We start from the raw sequence: 21974 nt of genomic DNA on the forward strand, positions 1-21974 counted from the left end.
AAATTTATATAAAAAACCAAAAACAGCTAATAAATACCCTGGACTCATCTGAATAAGTGAAGGATGGGTAATTTGTCCTACTAAATACTTTAAATCTGTAATAATCTAAATAGTATGTTACAGCATTAGGGATAGAAAATATAGCTTATTCGATAAATAAAGGTGCTAACAAGCACCCAAACATTAATGGAACATTGTTATATGACAGAGATAGCATGCCAGATGGCTGGGTGAAGTTGAAATTATTTAATAAATAGAGAAGTTGAAATTATTAAATCGAGATTAAGAAACATGGTCAGCTAAGTGAATAAAGACAAAATTAAATCTCTGCCTCATAGAATATAAAAATAGATTCCAAAAGCATTAAGGACTTAAGCTTCTTAGTAGAAAATATAAGTAAATACCTTTTAGACTTTAGAATAAGAAGGGTTTCTTAAATAAGTACAAAATGCATTGACTGTACAAGAAAAAAATGATACATTTAGATTAAAACTAACAACATTGGTTAATCAAAATAATAGATCAAATTGGGAGGCAATATCTGTATTACAGCCAAGTGCCAAAGCATTGGTATGGATAATAAAGTGCTTCTATAGGTCAATAAGAAAAGCAAAGTAAAAATTAAAGAGAAAATTGTTTAAAGTTATAACTGGCACCAGGCGCGGTGGCTCACGCCTGTAATCCCAGCACTTTGGGAGGCCAAGGCGGGCGGATCACGAGGTGCCAGGAGTGGTGGCGGGCGCCTGTAGTCCCAGCTACTCGGAAGGCTGAGGCAGGAGAATCACTTGAACCGGGGGGCGCAGAGGTAGCAGTGAGCCGAGACTGCGCCATTGCACTCCAGCCTGGGCGACAGAGCGAGACGCCGTCTCAAGAAAAAAAAAAGTTATAAATGGTAATTTAAAAAATAAAATCCATGAATGGCAATAATCATACAATGAAATATTTAAAATTATTAATGGCTGCAAAATAAAAATCAAAATTGCTGAGATACCACTTACATTCATTTGTTTAAAAATAAAAAGAAGGCACCTGTAATCCTAGCACTTTGGGAGACCGAGGAGAGCAGATCAACTGAGGTAGGGAGGTGGAGACCACCCTGACCAACATGGAGAAACCCCGTCTCTACTAAAAACACAAAATTAGCCAGGCGTGATGGTGCATGCCTGTAATCCCAGCTACTAGGGAGGCTGAGGCAGGAGAATCACTTCAACCCGGGAGGTGGAGGTTGCAGTGAGCCAAGATCGCACCATTGCACTCCAGCCTGGGCAACAAGAGCAAAACTCCGTCTCAAAAAATAAAAATAAGGAATTAGACAATAATAAGTATTGAAATGGACGTGTAACCAGAGGATCTCTTACATATTGCTGAGGGAAGTGCAAATTGGTGCATTCACTTAGAAAAATCAGTTTGGCATTTTTTCCTAAACCGGAACATTCTATGCCTTATGGTACAGAAATTTCGTTCCTAAATATAAAATCAATATACTGCAATACGGTTTAAAATAAAGTAAAAATATACTTCTTCAGAGAGTATCTAAATGCTATAAGAAATTACAAAGGAATAACAAACAGAATCAGAAAAAAAGATTACTTAGACTGAGGTAGGTAGGGAAACGAAATGTAGAATAAATTTTAAAATTATTTTTAAAAAGAGAGAAATACTTTACATTGCCTGACATTTCATCCTCTGAAAGCATGCCTTAGAGAGAACAAATCATTGGAGGTTTAAAAAAAAAAAAAGTGGGGGGCGGATTCTCTCATGGATATTTGTTCCCAAGAACCTCCCATGATGTGAGAATCCAGCCAAACTGAATGTAATTCTACTGTATAAAAATTAGCAAGTAGCTTCTTATGCTGTGACACCTTAACTCAAAACAAGCACTTTTTCTGAAACCCATCTGGAGAGCCAGCCTCTAGACACCCCCGTGCCCCACGCCCCCGGTTCCCCACCGGTGGTCCCTGGTTTGTTAGGAGCCAGGATGCACAGTAGCAGAGCGACCGGCCAGCATTACCGCCTGAGCTCCATCTCCTGTCAGACCAGCAGCGGCATTAGATTCTCAAAAGATCATGAACCCTATTGTGAACTATGCACGCAAGGGATCTAAGTTGTGCACTCTCTGTGAGAATCTAATGCTTGATAATCTGAGGTGGAACAGTTTCATCACAAAACCACCCCCACAACCCTGTCGGTGGAAAAATGGTCTTCCGTGAAATCGGTCCCTAGTGCCTAAAAGGTTGGGGACCACTGCCCTAGAGGAAGCAGTAAACGTACTGAGTGATGGCATCTCATCCAACAGGACACTTTCCTAAGATATATTTGGTGGTAATTTTACTACTTAAAGTTTTCTTATTATTAAATTATTAACAAATATGCTCACATTATATTCTAACTTTGTGTAAATTAACAATTTTGCATTAAACCTTTCCAGTTTTCGTTACCAAAAAGTATTAAATTAACTTGAAGTGAATGATAATTTTATGTATAACGAGATTTCTGTAAGTGATTTTTACATATCTGAGTTTTTTACATATGAGTAATGTACACATAGTAGGCACTCAAGACATTCTTGTTGAGAAAAGGAGTAAATGAATGAGAAGGCAAATTTACATAATGGTTAAGATTATAAGAAGCCAAGACCTGCGTTTGGGTTCTCCTTCCTCTTTTACTAGCTATGTGAACATGTAAATTTTAGTCTTTTTTATTTGCTGAGTAAAAAAGTGGTTTATAATAGCAATCACCACCGAGGGCTGTCATGATGATGAAATGACGACATGTACGTAAAGTGCTTAACGGTGTGCCTGGCACATGTAAAATGCTTGATAAATTTAAGTTATTACTTTCATCATCTATCTATCTATCTATCTATCTATCTATCTATCTATCTATAGAGAGAGAATGCTCGCTTAATCAGACTTTCTCACTATTTGATGATACCTAATTAAGAGAATTTACTGTAATATCTAAAACTCAGTAAATTTATTGCATTCTTGAAGCCATAAAGACTGAAATGTTACATTAAAACTTTATTATACACTGAAAGATTTCATCATAGCAATGATCTTTATGTTCCAGAAAAGGTCATATAAACCACACCTTTGATTTTTCTTTTCTAAGCAGGGAATGTTGAACGTAGAATAAATGTGCAGTTATCCCTTCCTTTCTTCACAAAAACCTAGCCAACTCTTCAAATGAATTGAACAGTGCTAGGCCTTTCCAAAACCCTCTCCTTATTGCAAAATTGTTTCAAGTACTTTCTAAAAGCTCCTGATTAGCCTTAGAAGAAGGAAACATACATACAGCATCCTGAATAACAGTGCCAGTTATTGCAACTTGGAAATTTTTTTTCTCCAGGTTCAGTAATAAGCAAGAACCAATGTGAAATGTTTGATAGAAAGGGCAGTTCTAGAGTGGCATGATGGCTCCATTCTTTGGTTTACTAGACAAATGACATGCATGGTGGCTAATGAAGCCATGAGCATCCCTAGCCCTTGCCTCAATGCCTTCCTCTAGACAACCTGCCAAATGGGGCCAGTGTTAAACACTGAAGGTCATAATGCTGTCTACTAAACAATTCTGATTTTTAATATCCTGTTCTTTATTTGAAATTTCCCAGGAAACATATGAACTCAAGCCAGCGTAATTTAACCAAGTGATAAGAGTGACAGGAGATAAAATCAGAGGAATGGTCAAGAGCATCATCAGGTAGAGCAGCCTGATAAAAAGATTAAATGATTTTTTTATCCATAGATTTTTTTGAAAAATGAGATAAAACATATACATTATATACAGTGAAATATACAGATGTTAGGCATTCTGTTTGATGATCTTAACAGACGTCTACACCCATGTACTAATGATCCCAATGAAGATACAGAACATTTTCTTCACTCCAAAATGTTCCCTCATGCCCTTGTTCAAGAATACCCATGCCTATAGAAATAATTGCTTTGACTTCTATCACCATTAATTAGTTTTGTCTGTTTTTGAGCTTGGTACAAATGGAAGCATACCTTGTGAACAGGTTGTACTATTGTGTATCTTGCTTCTATCTCTCAACTTACTGCTTTGAAGATTTATTCCTATTGTTGCATGCATCAGTACTTTGCTCCCTAGTATTACTTAGTATTATTTCATTGTATGAAGGCACCATGAATTGTTTACCATATCTCCTGTTGAAGTACATTTGGATTGTTTCCAGTTTAATGTTGATATGAATAATACTGCCAGAAATATTATTGTAAAAGTGTCTGTGAGGACATATGTTTTTATTTCCCTTGGATAAATATTAGAAAGTGAAATTTCTAGGTATCAGGGTAGATGTAGAATTACATTTAATCCCAGCTACTTGGGACGCTGAGGCAGAGAATTGTTTGAACCCGGGAGGCAGAGGTTGCAGTGAGCCAAGATAGCGCTACTGCACTCCAGCCTGGGCAACAGAGTGAGACTCTGTCTCAAAAAAAAAAAAAAAAAAATGAATTTTCAAAGTGGTTGTTCCATTTATACTCCCACCAAAAATATATGAGAGTTTCTTACTAGCATTTTATTTTGTCTTACTGATAATTTTATTTTGTCCATCTTTTAATTTTAGTCATTCTAGTGGATTTGAAGTAGTATTTCATTGTGCTTTTAATTTTCATTCCTTGAAATTAATAATAATAATTGTATTTGAGTACACTTATTAAACATATAAAATAACTTTTCAAGATTTTGTCCGTTTTATTGGGCTATTTGTTGATCATCATTAACATGTAGTTCTTTGTATATTCTAGATGCATGTTTTTTGTTATATAATGTACTGTCTTTTGTAAGCAGCTTTATTGAAGTATAATTGGCAAACAATAAACTGTACATATTTGCTATATAGAAGTTGATATGTTTGAAGCATGTATGTGCTCATGAAACCTTAATGACAAGATAATGAATACATCCTTCAACAAAATATGTCCCTCATGAACTTCACTAAATTCCCAGGCAATCACTACTGATTTGCTTTCAGTCACTACCAGATTAGTTTGATTTTTAACAACTTTATGTACATGGAATCATACAGTATATAATATTTTGTGTCTGGATTCTACTACCAAATATAATTAGATATTCACATATAATATTGTATATATCATTTGTTCATTTATTTTTATTGGTGAGTAGAATTTCATTACATTAATATACCACGAAGTGTTTATCTATTCATATGTTGATGGACATTAGGTTATTCTTAATTTTCTGCTATTACACATAAAGCCCATTCTTCTGCCTCAGCCTCCCGACTAGCTGGGACTACAGGTGCCCACCACCACGCCTAGCTAATTTTTTGTTTCCTTAACTTTTATTTTAAGTTCAGGTATGTTATATGGGTGAACTCATGTCACGAGGGGTTTGTTGTACAGATATTTCATCAACCAGGTGTTACACCTAGTTACCCATTAGTTATTTTTCCTGATCCTCTCCCTCCTCCTGCCATCCATCCTCAGGTAGGCCTCAATTACTGTTGTTTCTTTCTATGTGTTCATGAGTTATTATTATTTAGCTTCCCCTTACACGTGAGAACATGCCGTATTTGGTTTTCTGTTCCTGCATTAGTTTGCTAAAGATGATGGCCTCCAGCTCCATCAATGCTCCTCCAAAGGACATGATCTCTTTCCTTTTTCTGGCTGCAGAGTATTCCATGGTTACATATCACATTGTCTTTATCCAGTCTACCACTGATGGGTATTTGGGTTGATTCCATGTCTGTGCTATTGTGAATAGTGCTGCAAAGAACATACACATGGATGTCTCTTTACAATAGAACAACGTATATTCCTTTGGGTATATATCCACTAATGGGATAGCTGTTTTTAGCTCTTTGAGGAATCGCTATACTACTTTCCACATGGTTGAACTAATTTAAACTCTCATCAACAGTGTATAAATGTTCCTTTTTCTCCACAAACTCATCAGCATCTGTTCTTTTTTTGACTTTTTAGTAATAGACATTTTGAATGGTGTGAGATGGTATCCCATTGTGGTTTTGATTTGCATTTCTCTAATGATCAGTAATATTGCACTTTTTTTCATATGCCTGTTGGATGCATGTATGTCCTCTTCTGAAAATTGTTTGTTCATATCCTTTGTCCACTTTTCAAAGTGGTTGTTTCTGGTAAATCTGTTTAAGTTCCTTCTAGATGCTGGATGTTAGACCTTTGTCAGATGCATAGTTTGCATACATTTTCTCCCATCCTGTAGACTGTCTGTTTACTCTGTTGATAGTTTATTTAGCTATGCAGAAGCCCTGTAGTTTAATTAGCTCACATTTGTCCATTTTTGTTTTTGTTGCAATTGCTTTTGGCATTTTCATCACAAAATTGCCTGTTCTTACGTCCAGAATGGTACTGCCTAGGTTGGTTTCCAGGGTTTTTATAGTTGTAGGTTCTACATTTAAGTCTTTAATCCATTTTAAGTTAATTTTTTATATGGTGTAAGAAAGGAGTCCAGTTTCAATCTTCTGGATATGGCTAGCCAGTTATCCCAGCACCATTTATTCAAGAGGGAATCCTTTCCCCATTGCTTGTCTTTGTCAGCTTTGTCAAAGATCAGATGATTGTAGGTATGCAGCCCCATTTCTGGGCTCTCTATTCTGTTCCATTGGACTATGTGTCTGTTTTTGTATGAGTAACATACTGTTTTGGTTACCGTAGCCTTAAATCAAAGATTGAAGTTGGGTAGCATGATGCCTCCAGTTTTGCTCTTTTTGCTTAGGATTGTCTTGGCTATTCAGGCTCTTTTTTGGTTCTATATGAATTAAAAAATTCTTTTTTTCTGTGAAGAATCTCAATGGTAGTTTAATAGGAATAGCACTGAATCTACAAGTTGTTTTTGGTAGTATGGTTATTTTAACAATATTGATTCTTCCTATCCATGAGCAGGGGATATTCTTCCATTTATTTGTGTCATCTCTAATTTCTTTGAGCAGTGGCTTATAGTTTCCTTGTAGAGATCTTTCTCTTCCCTAGTTAGCTGTATTCCTAGGTATTTTATTCTTTTTGTGGCAATTGCAAATGGGAGTTTGTTCCCAATTTGGCTCTTGGTTTGACTGTTGTTGGTATATAGGAATGCTAATAATTTTTGTTTATCGATTTTGTATCCTGAGATTTGTTGAAGTTGTTTATCAGCTGAAGGAGCATTTAGGTTGAGACAATGGGATTTTCTAGATACAGGATCATGTCACTGGCAAACAAGGATGGTTTGAACTCCTCTCTTCCTGTTTGGATGCTCTATTTTTCTTTCTCTTGCCTGACTGCCCTGGCCAGGACTTCCAATAATATGTTGAATAGGAGTGGTGAGAGAGGGCATCTTTGTCTTGTGCCAGTTTTCAAGGGGAATGCTTCTAGCTTTTACTCATTCAGTATAACGTTGGCTGTGGGTTTGTCGTACATGGTTTTTATATTATGAGATATATTTCTTCAATACCTAGTTTATTGAGAGTTTTTAACATGAAGGATGTTGAATTTTATGAAAAGTTTTTTCTGCATCTATTGAGGTAATCATGTGGTTTTTGTCTTTAGTTCCGTTTATGTGAAGAATTGCATTTATTGATTTGCATATGTTGAACCAATTTTGCATTCTAGGGATGAAACCTACTTGATCGTGGTGGGTAAGCATTTTGATGTGCTGCTGGATTCAGTTTGCCAGTATTTTGTTGAGGATTTTTGCATCGATGTCCACCAAGGATATTGGGATGAAGTTTTCTTTGTTTTTTTTTTTTGTTGTTGTTGTTATATCTCTGCCAGGTTTCAGTAACAGGGTGATGCTGATTTTGTGGATTGAATTAGGGAGGAGTCCCTCTTTTTCAATTTTTTTGGAATAGTTTCAGTAGGAATGGTATCAGTTCTTCTTTGTATATCTGGTAGGATTCAGCTGTGAATCCAGCTGGTTCTGAGCTTTTTTTGGTTGGAAGGCTATTTATTACTGCTTCAACTTCAGAGCCTGTTATTGGTCTGTTCAGGGATTCAGTTTCTTCCTAGTTCAGTCTTGGGAGGAGGTATGTGTCCAAGAATTTATCCATTCCTATTAGATTTTCCAGCTTATGTGCATAGAGTTTTTCATATTATCTGATGGTTATTTGTATTTTTGTGGGATCATTGGTAATATCTCTTTTGTTGTTTCTAATTGTGTTTATTTGGATCTTCTCTCTTTTTTCTTTGTTAGAATAGGCAAGTCATTCTGAAGACATATGCTTTCATTTCTCTTAGGTGAATACCTGAATGTACAATGACTGGGTCATATATAGTGCTAGATATATGTCTGACTTTTTTAAGAAACTGCCTAACTCTTTTTCAAAGTGCTTTTACCATTTTATATTCTGACCAGTAGTGAAAGAGAGTTCCAGTCCAACATATTCTTGCTAACACTCTGCATAATTATCCTTTTAAATTTGGCCTTTCAAGTGGGTATGTAGTGGTATCTCATTGTGGCCACATACGTAATCATACATAAAATAGGAGGAGACAAGAGAGAATGAAGCAGAAAAAAATATTTTTTAAAAAAATTGGCCAAAAACTTTCTAAATTTGATGAAAAGCATTGATTTCTTCACACAAAAAACTCAATAAACTCCAACTGGGATAAACACAAAGACATCAACATCTAGACATATCATAATCAAACTGATGAAAGACTAAAACAAACAGAACATTTTTAAAGCAATGAATGAAAAACAACTCATCACATGGAGGAAAACGATATAATTAATAGCTGACATCTCATCTAAAGCACAGAGGCCACAAGGCAGTGAACTGATACGTTCAAAATGCTAAAAAAAAAAAAAAAAAAAAAAAAAAAAAAAAAAAAAAAAAAAAAAAAAAAAAAAAAAAAAAAATCTGATTGTCAAGGGTTTTACATCCAGAAAGAAAAACCATCTTTGAAAGATAATGGCATTCCAGAATAACAAAATTTTCAGAATCCATTGCTAGAAGGCAAAGAGGTAGCAGTTTGACTCTTACAATCTGACTTCACAGTGTTCATTGGTTCTCACTGAACATTCAATGTCTAATGGTTTTCCCTCGGGGATGAAGTAAACCATCTGACTGTTACTTCTTCAAGTATAGCATTGGAACATAAAAGCCTAATCTTCTCATACTTCTAAAAGATGCTGTGAGCACTTTGTTTTCAAACATGTTTTTTAAGACTGTTCTTCCAAACCCAAACTCAAGCAAATACTTTTAAAACCAGCTGCTTTACATTAGGCTGAAGATCCATTGGGATCTCTGGAAACTGTCTTATATAACAACCTGTGTTTTTTATTAGACCTCAGTTGGGTCACCTATCATTTGAGATTGACATAAAATTATTTCAAATACTCTATTCCATATTTTTGTGGAAAGTAAAATGTTCTCCTCATGATATCTGTGAATTTCAGGAGGATTAAATTCTTAAAACCTTTTCTTGCACTGATGTCCTGCTGCTTTTGATTTATTGATTGATTTATTTATATCTCACAATGTGTGGCTGTTTTCTTGCTACACAGGCCGTAGAGCATGAGTGTAGGTTTCCCAGGTCTCCACACACCACCAAGGCACACTATTCATTTGTACATGGCAGGTTTTAATAAAGGTGTGGTATAATAGAAGAGAAATGGTATTCGTGCACTTAAAATATTTTAGCCATAGCCAACAGGGTTCTGGACTTATGCACAACAGTCTCCGTTCCACATTCAAGTTGTTAATCATCTCCCTTTTATTTTTCTTGTATGTTCAAAGTTCCTCTCCTTTATTCCTAGTGTCTTCTTAATTATGAACAGTGAAAGTATCATTTTGTGTTGCTGTCTCCTTTCAAACCATGTGCTTGTGTCTGCTTATTCAGGTATTCTCTCAAAGGCCCATATTCTATAGAAATAAACAATGACACTTCCAAGGAGTCAGAAGCAGCAGCTATTGTTTGTGATTTTAAAATAGCAATTATTGATGCCACACTTTAAAATGTGCTGCATTTCACTTCCTGTCCATTTGTCATATGCAATAGACAAATATCTTCATATTTGTCATTATTTTCATGTGACCCCCTAGCTTTCATCAGAGTAAGCATATTTTAGAAAACATGCTTCTGTGGTCAGGTTATGTACCAGGTGCTGGAATATCTAGGTTCATGGCCAGTTAGTATTGCCACTCATACTGAGTTTCACACTTGTTACCTAGGGATAGTAATGGTTGAAAGAAAGTTTGTTTTGATTCTCAAACGTGAAAACCAATGCGATTTATTGAATATGTATTTTAAACACTAAAATGCTATATAGGTATTAAGTATTGTTATATTTTCCATTCATTCTTTTATTTTAAAATATTTAATGAGTGCATGTAATGCTGCAGTGACCTTATAGGTACTGGGGATGAATATAAAGAAAAGTTCCTACCCTCATGGGCCTTATATCTCTCACATGTTTAGGAGAAAGTGTTTTAGGTAAAATATATGGTTATTATGTTTTCTCCTCTTCTGAGCAAAAACATTGACGACTGAACTTCATTCCTTCTATGGGATTTTATCTAGTCGGTAAATCCTACACATTTCAGATAAAAGTTGATATAACATTGAAAAAACACCTTATTTAACATCCCAACAATAAGGACATCCACACAATGCAGGAGACAACAGCACATTAACTCCACTAGTCCTAGGAAAGAAAGAATGTTGAGGTGAATTGTGTATAGGTTTTTGTCTCTGAGATTTTCCCTTCAAATACATTCCTTTTAAAGACATTCCATTTATTAATGATCATAGAAAGGGAGATTTCAAAGCAAGGAACTAAGATTGTAAAACTGAGAGATATAAATTGCCTTATAATGAATCAGAATCAAATCTTTAAGCCAAAAGATACAAACACAATATTTATGACTTATATTCCCACCAAATGCCAACACTACATATTTATTACATTGGGACTTCAAAATTACAGCTTGTGCTAACTTCCCAAATGATCCCAGAAAATCTTTTTTTCCAGTTTACAGTAAGAAAGGATAGTTTATGAATGAGAAGCCAGAGAATATGATTGTATTCAACCTATGGCACTGATGCTATTATCTCTCACATTAGTCAGATGACAGTTTCTTCATTAGCAACCACGGAATCAATATTTAAAGCTCTTTAATTCTTAGGCCCATGGAGATAACACTAGCCTTCCCATGATGCTTATGATAGTGGAAATAAGATACACATAATTCAGTTGCACTGCAAGAACCATTAGCAACTAGGCAAATTGTGACATTTGGACTGTTGTTGAAGATAGAAAAGTAAATTCTTCATGCTTTGGCTTGAAAAAACTGAATGCAACAAAGGAAATGAAAACAGAGAGAAAAAAATAAACATTGCCTATGAAATTACAAGAAAGCCACACTTCCAAACCATAATCTGTGAAACACTGTTGTCAAAGGGAATTAAAGATAAATAAAGTTGGGGAAGAGCAATCACATGCCTCTGCAGTTAAAAATCAATATGCAGAATTCTCCAAGAGGTGAAAGCACAATTTAAATATCTGAGTCAGTGATTTCTTCCTTGTAACAATAATATCTAACTGTGCCAATAAAATATAATTCAGATAGCCCTTTATAACAGGTAGGCAAGTCAGGTCTTAAAAACACACATGTATACACACACACACCCCTCATTGCAATGGTCACACTGTTAGTAAAGTCATATGGTGAGTAAATGGGAAAATGGCAAGTAGCTCTGCAGCTGAAATTGGGCCACTGAGAAGATGCAAACATTAAAACACTCCACAAAGTGCCTGTGGTATTCAAGGCTTCCCTGGAAGCCAGGCACACTTCCTGCTGGATCATGGAAGACCATTTTCCCAGAGTGGAGTGTTAATGAAATAGACTAACTTCTATTAAACCCAAACTTTCCACCTCATGGAATTGAGTACCAGTTGTTCACAGAAACAATCCACCCACTAACATACCCACTCCCTGGAATACAGCCTCATGGAATCAGTCCTGGTAAAATACCACAGCCAAGAGATCTGTGCTTCCTGATTCTGGGCTCACCATTCTTGGATTGAACCAGCAGGCCTCATCTACTGCTTTATGCATTTGATGTTCTGTTCCAAAGTCAACTTTTAACTTCCAAAGTTTCTGTAGCTTCCCTGAGGTTGCAGATCCCTCCATCAGAGAATGCAGCTCTTTTGGGGGGAAAATTCATAAACAGTATAATTTTGACCACATAATGGGAAAAGAAAATAAATCAGTTTTATTTTCCCATTAACCATTATTGACCATACAATATGAAAATAAATCAGTTTTATTTTCCCCTTAACCCTTTTATCTCATCTATTTACAATGATCTTCATTTCCTCAAGATCCATATTCCCCCATCAAGCTTATTATTCCCTCTGGTTTTCCACCTTGAACATTGCCCTCATATTTTCCTTTTGGGACCCCCCTGCTGGTTTCCTGTGGCTGCTGTAACAAATTACCACACATTAATGGCATAAAACAACAGAAATTTATTCTTTCACAGTCCTGGAGGTCAGAGGTCTAAAATCAGTTCCACTGAGCTAAAATCAAGGTATCATGAGAACCACAAGCCCTCCACAGGCTCTAGAGGAGAATCTTTTCCTTGCTTCTTTCAGCTTCTGAAGGTTGCCAACATTCCTTGGTTTGTAGCCACATCACTGCAATATCTACCTCTGTCTTAAAATAGTCATCTCTGTGTTTGTTTCAAGTCTCCCTCTGCCTCCGTCTTATAAGGATGCATATGATGGCACTTAGTGTCCACTCAAATAATCCAAGATAATCTCCCCATCTCTAGATACTTAATCACATCAGCAAAGACTGTTTTCCTATAATAGTCATATCTTCTAGGGATTAAGACTTGATACCTTTGGGGCCACCATTCAGTCTATTACAGAGCCTATAGGTCTAAATCTATGTTCATTGGTCAAATATCAGGCAAAGTGTTAAGTCTTTATCTCTGCTTTAAATCTTATATACTTGACAAATTAACATACTCCAAATTCAATCCAGTATGGTATTCATGGAAGAGTTTGCCCATTGTTGAAAAAAATCCTTTCCACCACCAACTCCATGATTATTCCCAGAGATCTAGACTTTTAATAGCCAACACTTTAAATCAGACTTATATTCTTAGTGAGGTCATGCTAGACTCCCTTTTACTTTGCATCATGTGCCCTAAGCCTTCACTTAGATTTTTGACTCTATAAATGTCCTGGTCATGCTTCCCTACCTAAAATAACTACTATAATAAAACCCATTGTATAAAGCAGCATCTATTCTTCATCGATCTTCTTGGCCTTCTCTTTTAACTCTGTTAAAATTGTGTGCTGACACTACTTACAGCTATATGTAAACTGTCTTTAAGGGATTTTTTCCAATAGCTCATGTCAGTGACTTCCTATTTAAATCTTTATGGTGCTGGCTTTCAAAGGTTTCTTGAACCTGATTTCTTTTGGTGGTAACAATTTAATAGATTATGGATACAAGTTTAACTTTTGTAATATGTTCTTTTTTTTTCTTTTAATAAGGAATAAATTTAATCTCTAAGACCTTAAGTCCCCTCTTAGTCATCTCCTTTTCTACTTTCATCACCAAGTAATCCTCCAGTTTGCTGTTGTGTCTCTCTGAAGTTAAACTGCACCCCGACACTGGTTCTTAATTCATGTGAAATACTGTCCTTTTGCCAAACATCTTAGTATCTTGCTAATCAAAGTGTATCTTTGGGTTGACAAACTTAGTATAACATGGGCATCTGTTAGAAATGAAAAATTTCAAATCTGTTGAATTAGATCTACTGAATTAGCACCTGAATTTTAGCAAGATCTCCAGGTGATCCCAATAAAATTTACATTAAATTCTAAAAAGTGCTTTCCCAACCAAAACAATTCTAATGTCACATTTAAATGGACAATCTATAAATTTAGTAATTGTTTTTCTACTTACATTTGTAATAATTTCATTCTGTTTTTCTTCTCCATCTCAGTCCAGTTGGCAGTCACCAATTATACCAATCCCCTAAATTATTTATCTTACTTTAAGGAAGAAAGAGAATAATGGGGTAAAGATACTAGTAGTTTCCTTCTAATACTCCAGAGGTTGGGAGGAAAATGATTTTGAAGGATGCCAACTTTCATATTGAATAAGTAAATTAATATAAGATCTGTAGCTGATGATAGATTTGTAATAAAATATGTAAGTACATTAAAACCAGCTATTTATTGAGACACAATGAACACAGAACAGCAAATGTCAGTTTAGTAACATATTCACTCATTGTTTTCTCATATTCTTAAATGACTACATGACTGTATCTTCTATTTTAGTTATTAGTTCCAAAGTAATTTTTTAAATAAATGACCAAGGTTTGATAAATATATAGATATAATTCTCAGCTGCATTATAATATTGTCAGAGACTTTTCTTTAAAAATATCTCCAAGGACTTTGTTTACAACTTAGACACCCTGTGCCTGAATCATAGACTACAAGAGTCTGTCATCAGTAGAACATTACAAACCATCTTATTCTCAAACAAGTGAACAAGAAAACAAACTCTATATTATTATAACATTGGAGAGAAAGAACCCGTGGTTTGTACCTGATCTTATCTTTTCCCACGCTGTTTAAGTGAACATCAGTTGCTCTAAACAGAATAGAGATGGGAAAAGAGATGGGAACTCGCAGCATTTTTAAAAGACCCCACTGAGAGTATAATGTTTTATTCTTCCCCACAGCAAAACCTTTGTATGTTCCCAGGAGCATTTTAGTCAGAGTTGGTGAGTCTGAATTAGAAAAAAAGAGTTGAAAATATTTTGCCAAGACTTGCTTGTAACTCATAAATAATGGGCTAACCATTAACACCTATAAGCGTATGTTTGATTTTTTTAAATGGTGACTAAGGCTGAGAAGTTAATCCTACTTTTCTACCTTTATCTTATTTTAAAATTATTTTTACTCCAACATAGTAGGAGGTAAAGTTTTCATGTGACCATCTAGTATTAAATCCTTTAAAAATACACTTTACCTTATTTATATTCTACAGAAATAATTTCTAACATTGAATGTTTACTGTGGGCCAAACACCTTTTAATATATGCTCCTTATAACTTTATGAGTTCTACGTTATGTCACTGACATTTTTTTTCTAAATAATGGAACTGAAGTAGAGAGATTATATCACTTGACAGTAATTGACCAAGTGGAATTCAGTCTCAAGCCGTATAACAAATGCTAATTATTTAAAATAAATTCAAATAAAACAGAAGAGTGTAATAAACAAAAGATTTTCCTAAATGATTTGAAGCAATAAGTCTCCCAGCATTTTCTGAGGGGATATATGTGTGGGTTAGGGCATGACTTCAATGTTCTGGCAGGCAGTCAGTAACAGTGCCTTAGACTTCATGTCCTGTTTATGCAGAGTCTCAAAATCAAAGGTGAGAGGAGAGATAAGGTCTTCTCAGGTCTTTCCTGGGCAGGTATACAGTCCTCCACATGTGCATGACCCTCTGCATTCTCTGAAATATGTTACAAGTTCCTACAGACTTCTTATTCCCCAGGGTTTTTAAAAAGTTTTTGTTTGTCTGTTTGTATTTTTAAATTTGTCCAGTATCCTGTTAGCCATAATGGGTAAACTGTGTCAGGCAGCCGTGATGCTAAAGAATGACCACTGACTTTTTTGAGAAATGCCCTGGTGACAGGGCTTTTGCATGGAGTGAGCTCTTAAGTCAAATCAAGACATGAAGAGAAGCCCAGAGAACAAAACATCTCAGGTAGCTTCCAGGTAGGTAAAATGCTCATAATTTTCTGAGGATGGGACTTTTGTAAAGTTGTATACCAGTGATAGCTCCTCCTAGAGTGATAGCTAGACTGATGGTTTTCATAGCTACAAGAGTTGCAAGGCTGTTGGTTTTTTAGGCTGCCTCAGAGCTGGAAAAGGGGGATGGGAATAAGGAAAGTTAAAATGCCATAAAACCTGCTGTTCTTGCCATTCTCAAATTGATTGAACTTTAGGCAGTCACCAAGTTTTCAGCATATTGCTATGCAAACTACTCTCATAGTTTTATCTTGATACATGCTTCTGTCAGATAGTAGGTAAAGTTACTGAGTCTAAAATTTTCGTATATTAGCTATTGAAAAATACTACTAATTACTTTCTAAATGTGTCCCCTCATCCTTGAATGTCAACTTTACCAGTAATTATTCCATTGCCCTTATTTTACTTGAATGAAAATTTTATGAGCCAATCATTGAGTATATAAACAAAGGTAAACACCTCATGATAATGGACTAGACCCCTAAGAAAAACTGTGTTGTGAGAAATAACATTTAAAATAACATAATTCGATGATCCTGTGTTTACATTTTGAGCACTTTTTTTATCACTCTGATTTTTTAAAGTATATGAATGACTTTTAGAGTTTTACTTTCAAAATAAATTTGTTAAAGCTTAGGTAATTAGCTACGCAAAAAAACAAGTTGATGCATTCCAACTAGTAAAGTTGATAGAAGTAATAGAAATGGTTCTTAAGAGTTTGACTTTTGGATTCAAATGTGGCAAACCCCTCAGATTTGAAACCTACCTCAATCACTGCTAGCTGTACAGCAGAAAGCATGCATGGCACTTAACCTCTTTATTTCTCTGTGTGTTCATAAGGATAATTATAGTGACAAACTTATAGGGTTGATATGATAAGAACTGAATTAATATATGCAAAGTGATTAGAATAGTGCCTGCCCCATAGTAAACATAAAATAAATGTTCATTTTACTATTGTTACATGTAACTCCTATGGTATTTGCACTGAAATCACTTTATACCAATAAACTAGATAAGGCATCAACAGACTATATGTCCTGTGGGGCAAATCTGGTTCCATGCCTGCTTTGGTAAATAAAATTTATTTGGAATATAGCCATTTCCATATGTTTATGAATTATCTATGACTGCTTTTGTGCTATAAGCTATTAAATAGTTGCAACAGAGATTAGGCAAATATCAAAGCCTGAAATATTTACCATCTGGCCTTTAACAAAAAAGTTGCTAATCCTTCAATTATATCACCCAATAGAAGCATAGAAATCATATTGCTGGACTCTGAGCTTCCACTGGTTATTTGTGAGATAAAGGAGCATGGCCAGGAGGGTGAATAAACATTCTTGATTGGAAGTCTTACCATGGCAATACTATCAAGGTGGGGCCCTCAATTCTGAAAACTCATGAGCTTGATTTTTGTATGGCATTCAGAATATTATGAATGATATATTGGGAATATTCACACCAAGTTCTCGAGAGACTGATAATTAAACCAGAATATGAATAAATTAATTTATAATAATAAATATTGGCTAAGTAAAGCAGGTTCTGTTCTTTCTTATATAGCAGCTTACTTGGGAAGATTAATAAAATTAATACCAAAAGTATGAAGAACCCAGAAACCAGGGAAGGAGCTGGAAAAAAATTTCAAAGATATAACTCTGAACTAAGCAAGTTTTTTTCTCAATCTTTACATTGAGTGGTTATTAATCTTAAGACTGTTAAAGAGGAAAAAATGGTAACTAAAAATCTAAAACAAATATGAGTAAATTGAATAAAAGAGTATACTAAAATAAGAGTTGACCAAGATTAGATACTACCTTTCCAGGGACTCAAGAAATGTTGAATATTCAGAAAGCTATTTAAGGCACATGACTATATCAAAGAAGAAAAGTATAGTTATCCTAATAGAAGTCAAAAATGTTTAACAAAATTAACAAAATAGATAGACCACTAGCTAGACTAGTAAGAAAAGAGAGAAGGATCAAATAGACATAATGAAAAAATGATAAAGGGGATATCATCACTGATCCCACAGAAATACAAACTACCATAAGAGAATACTATAAACACCTCTACACAAATCAACTAGAAAATCTAGAAGAAATGCATAAATTCATGGAAACATACACCCTGCCAAGAATAAACCAGGAAGAAGTTGAATCTGAATAGACCAATAACAAGTCCTGAAATTGAGGCAGTAATTAACAGCCTACTTAAAAAAAAAAAAAAAAAAAAAAAAAAAAAAAAAAAAAAGGTCCAGGACGGATTCACAGCTGAATTCTATCAGAAGTACAAAGTGGAGCTGGTATCATTCCTTCTGAAACTATTCCAAATGATTGAAAAAGAGGGACTCCTCCCTAACTCATTTTATGAGGCTAGCATCATCCTAATACCAAAATCTGGCAGAGACACAACAAAAAAAGAAAACTTCAGACCAGTATCCCTGATGCACATCGATGTAGACATCCTCAATAAAATACTGGCAAACCGAAGCCGGCAGCACATCAAAAAACTTATCCAACATGATCAACTCAGCTTCATCCCTGGGATGCAAGTCTGGTTCAACATACACAAATCAATAAACATAATCCATCGCAGAAACAGAAACAAAGACAAAAACCACATGATTATTTTAATAGATGCAGAAAAGGCCTTTGATAAAATTCAACATCCCTTCATGTTAAAAACTCTCAATAAACTAGTTATCAATGTAATATATCTCAAAATAATAAGAGCTATTTATGACAAACACACAGCCGATATCATATTGAATGGGCAAAACTGGAAGCATTCCCTTTGAAAACCGGTACAAGACAAGGATGCTCTCTCTCACCACTCCTATTCATATAGTATTGGAAGTTCTGGTCAGGGCACTCAGGCGAGAGAAAGAAATAAAGGTATTCAAATAGGAAGATAGGAGGTCAAATTGTCTCTGTTTGCTGACGACCTGATTCTATATTTAGAAAACCCCATCGTCTCAGCCCCCAAACTCCTTAAGCTGATAAGCAACTTCAGCAAAGTCTCAGGATACAAAATCAGTGTGCAAAAATCACAATCATCCTTTTACACCAACAATCAAAAAGTAGAGAGCCAAAACATGAATGAACTTGCATTCACAATTGCTACAAAGATAGTAAAATACCTAGGAATATAGCTAACAAGAAAGGTAAAAGACCTCTTTAAGGAGAACCATAAATCACTGCTCAAGGAAATAACAGAGGAAACAAACAAATGGCAAAATATTCCATCCTCATGGATAGGAAGAATCAATATCGTGAAAGTGGCCATACTGCCCAAAGTAATTTATAGAATGCCATTCCCTTCAAACTACCATTGACTTTATTCACATAATTAGAAAAAACTACTTTAAATTTCATATAGAATCAAAGAAGCCTCTGTATAGCCAAGAAAATCCTAAGCTAAAAGAACAAAGATGGAGGCATCACACTACTGACCTCAAACTCTACTACAAGGCTACAGTGACCAAAATAGCACGATACTGGTACCAAAACAGACATATAGACCAATGGAACAGAGCAGAGACCTCAGAAATAACACCACACATCTACAACCATCTAATCTTTGACGAACCTGACAAAAACAAGAAAGGGAAAGGATTCCCTATTTAATAAATAGTGCTGGGAAAACTGGCTAGCCATATGCAGAAAACTGAAAACTGGACCCCTTCCTTACACCTTACACAAAAATTAACTCAAGATGGTTTAAAGACTTAATTGTAAAACCCAGACCATAAAAAATCCTAGAAGAAAACCTAGGCAATACCATGCAGGACATAGGCATGGGGAAAGACTTCATGATGAAAGCACCAAAAGCAATTACAACAGAAGCCAAAATTGACAAATGGGATCTAATTAAATTAAACAGCATCTGTACATCAAAATAAACTGTCATCAGAGTGACCAGAGCTTACAAAATGGGAGAAAGTGTTTGCAATCTACCCATTTGACAAAGGTCAATATCCAGAATTTACAAGGAACTTAAATTTACAAGAAAAAAACAACCCCATCAAAAAGCGGACAAAGAATATGTCTTCTCAAAAGAAGACACTGATGTGACCAACAAACATATTTAAAAAAAAAAAAAAAAAAAAGCTCAGCATCACTAATGATTAGAGAAATGCAAACCAAAATCACAATGAGATACAAGCAAACCGAATCCATGCCCGGCAGAATGGTAATGATTAAAAAGTCAAGAAACAATAGATGCTGGAGAGGCTATGCAGAAATCGGAATCCTTTTACCCTGTTAATGGGAATGCAAGTTGAAGACAGTATTGTGATTCCTCAGGGATCTAGAACCATAAATAACATTTGACCCAGCGATCCCATTACTGGGTATATACCCAAAGGAATATAAATCATTCTACTGTAAAGACACATGCATGCGTATGTTTATTGCAGCACTATTTACAATAGCAAAGTCATGGAACCAACCCAAATGCCCATCAATGATAGACTGGATAAAGAAAATGTAGTACATATACACCATGGAATACTACACATCCATAAAAAGGAATGAGAGTATGTCCTTTGCAGGGGGGCATGGATGAAGCTGGAAGACATCATCCTCAGAAAACTAACACAGGAACAGAAAACCAAACACTGCATATTCTCACTCATAAGTGTCAGTTGAACAATGAGAACACATTAACACACGGAGGAGAACAACACACAGCAGGTCTTCTTGGGGGTTGGGGGAGAGGGAAGGGAACTTAGAGGATGGGTCAATAGGTGCAGCAAACCACCGTGGCACACATATACCTACATAACACACCTGCACGTTTTGTAAATGTATCCCAGAACTTAAAGCAAAAAAAAAAAAAGAAAAAAAATTTAACATCTTCAACTGAAAAAAGAATTCTTAGTAAAGTTATGAAAAAATAATCTTTCTCAAAAAACATTGCATATTCATATTATGCTTATTAATGATATACCTACAATTATAATTTTAAATTCCAACAGCAAATTAAGGTTGCACAGTATGTTGAAAATTATTTTGGTATTTAATGCAATGCAATAGTTTAAGAAAATTGAATAGGCAGTGTAAATATGTAAAATAGAAAATATATATTTTTTCAGTTATAAAACTGCCTGCCTAGAGAATCTGGTAGAACCAACTGAAAATACACACACACACACACACACACACACACACACACACACACACACACGTATGTGTGTGTATAAATGCACACACATATATATGTATAAGTATTAACATTTATGTATCATTTATCAGTAGTAAATGGGAGAAAAATGGTATTTTTAAAGTTATTTGCAATAGAAAAAAATATATATAAAGTCTCCCGAGCAAATTTTTCAAGAGATGTATTTAAGACTACTCTTCTCTACTTTCAGCTACATCCAAGACATTCCTGTGACAGTTACCTCTCTATCTATCAGAACCATGTACAGCCAACAACTGTGAGAACTGTGTTGGCCTGTACTTCTAGTGGAAGCCGTCTCCAGTCAAGAGCTGGATTCTATTGGAGTGAAGCTGTCTCTTCTCTCAGAGATTCTCAAAACTATATCACTCACTGTTTCAGTCATTTACTGAAAGTTTAAACACGTTTATCTGTCTTTTAGTTTACTACCAACCTCATTGTCCTCTGTATTTGATTTCCTCTTAATAAAATTCACCATTTTTTCACCTTCCTAACAGCCGTTTCTCCTATCTTCTGTAATTCTATACTTGATCTGAACATTTCCTCTGTTTCCTGCTTCCCATATGAAGTCATTGCTTCCCCTGAAGCCCTTTTAGGTAAGGGCTGTGTCGTCTCTCACATCCTACCTACTTCTGTTCCTCCCACCCAGTGCCACTTTAAAATAAAATGGGAAAATTCCAAACAAAAAAACTTGCTTCTTTGAGCTTATATCATACAATAAAATTTTAATTTCCTTCCTCATCACTTTTACTTGTTGAACTTCAGATCACTCTTTCTAGTTTATTTAAGATACTGAAAACAAGAGAGTAATCTTCTCCTTTGTTAGAACTTGTTAACAAATTATAACTTGTCCTCTAAGATGTTTCCAAGAGTTTTGGTAGCAGATGTGATGGGTACTGAACTAGGAATCAGAAGTTCTCCACCCCTTTCAGGAATTCTTTAAGAGACGCCCCATCTTGTAGTGTATAGGATGGAGCTGAAACATTTTTAT

The sequence above is a fragment of the Rhinopithecus bieti genome, unplaced genomic scaffold (assembly GCF_001698545.2).
Source record: "Rhinopithecus bieti isolate Rb0 unplaced genomic scaffold, ASM169854v2 scaffold_8035, whole genome shotgun sequence".
NCBI lineage: Eukaryota > Metazoa > Chordata > Mammalia > Primates > Cercopithecidae > Rhinopithecus > Rhinopithecus bieti.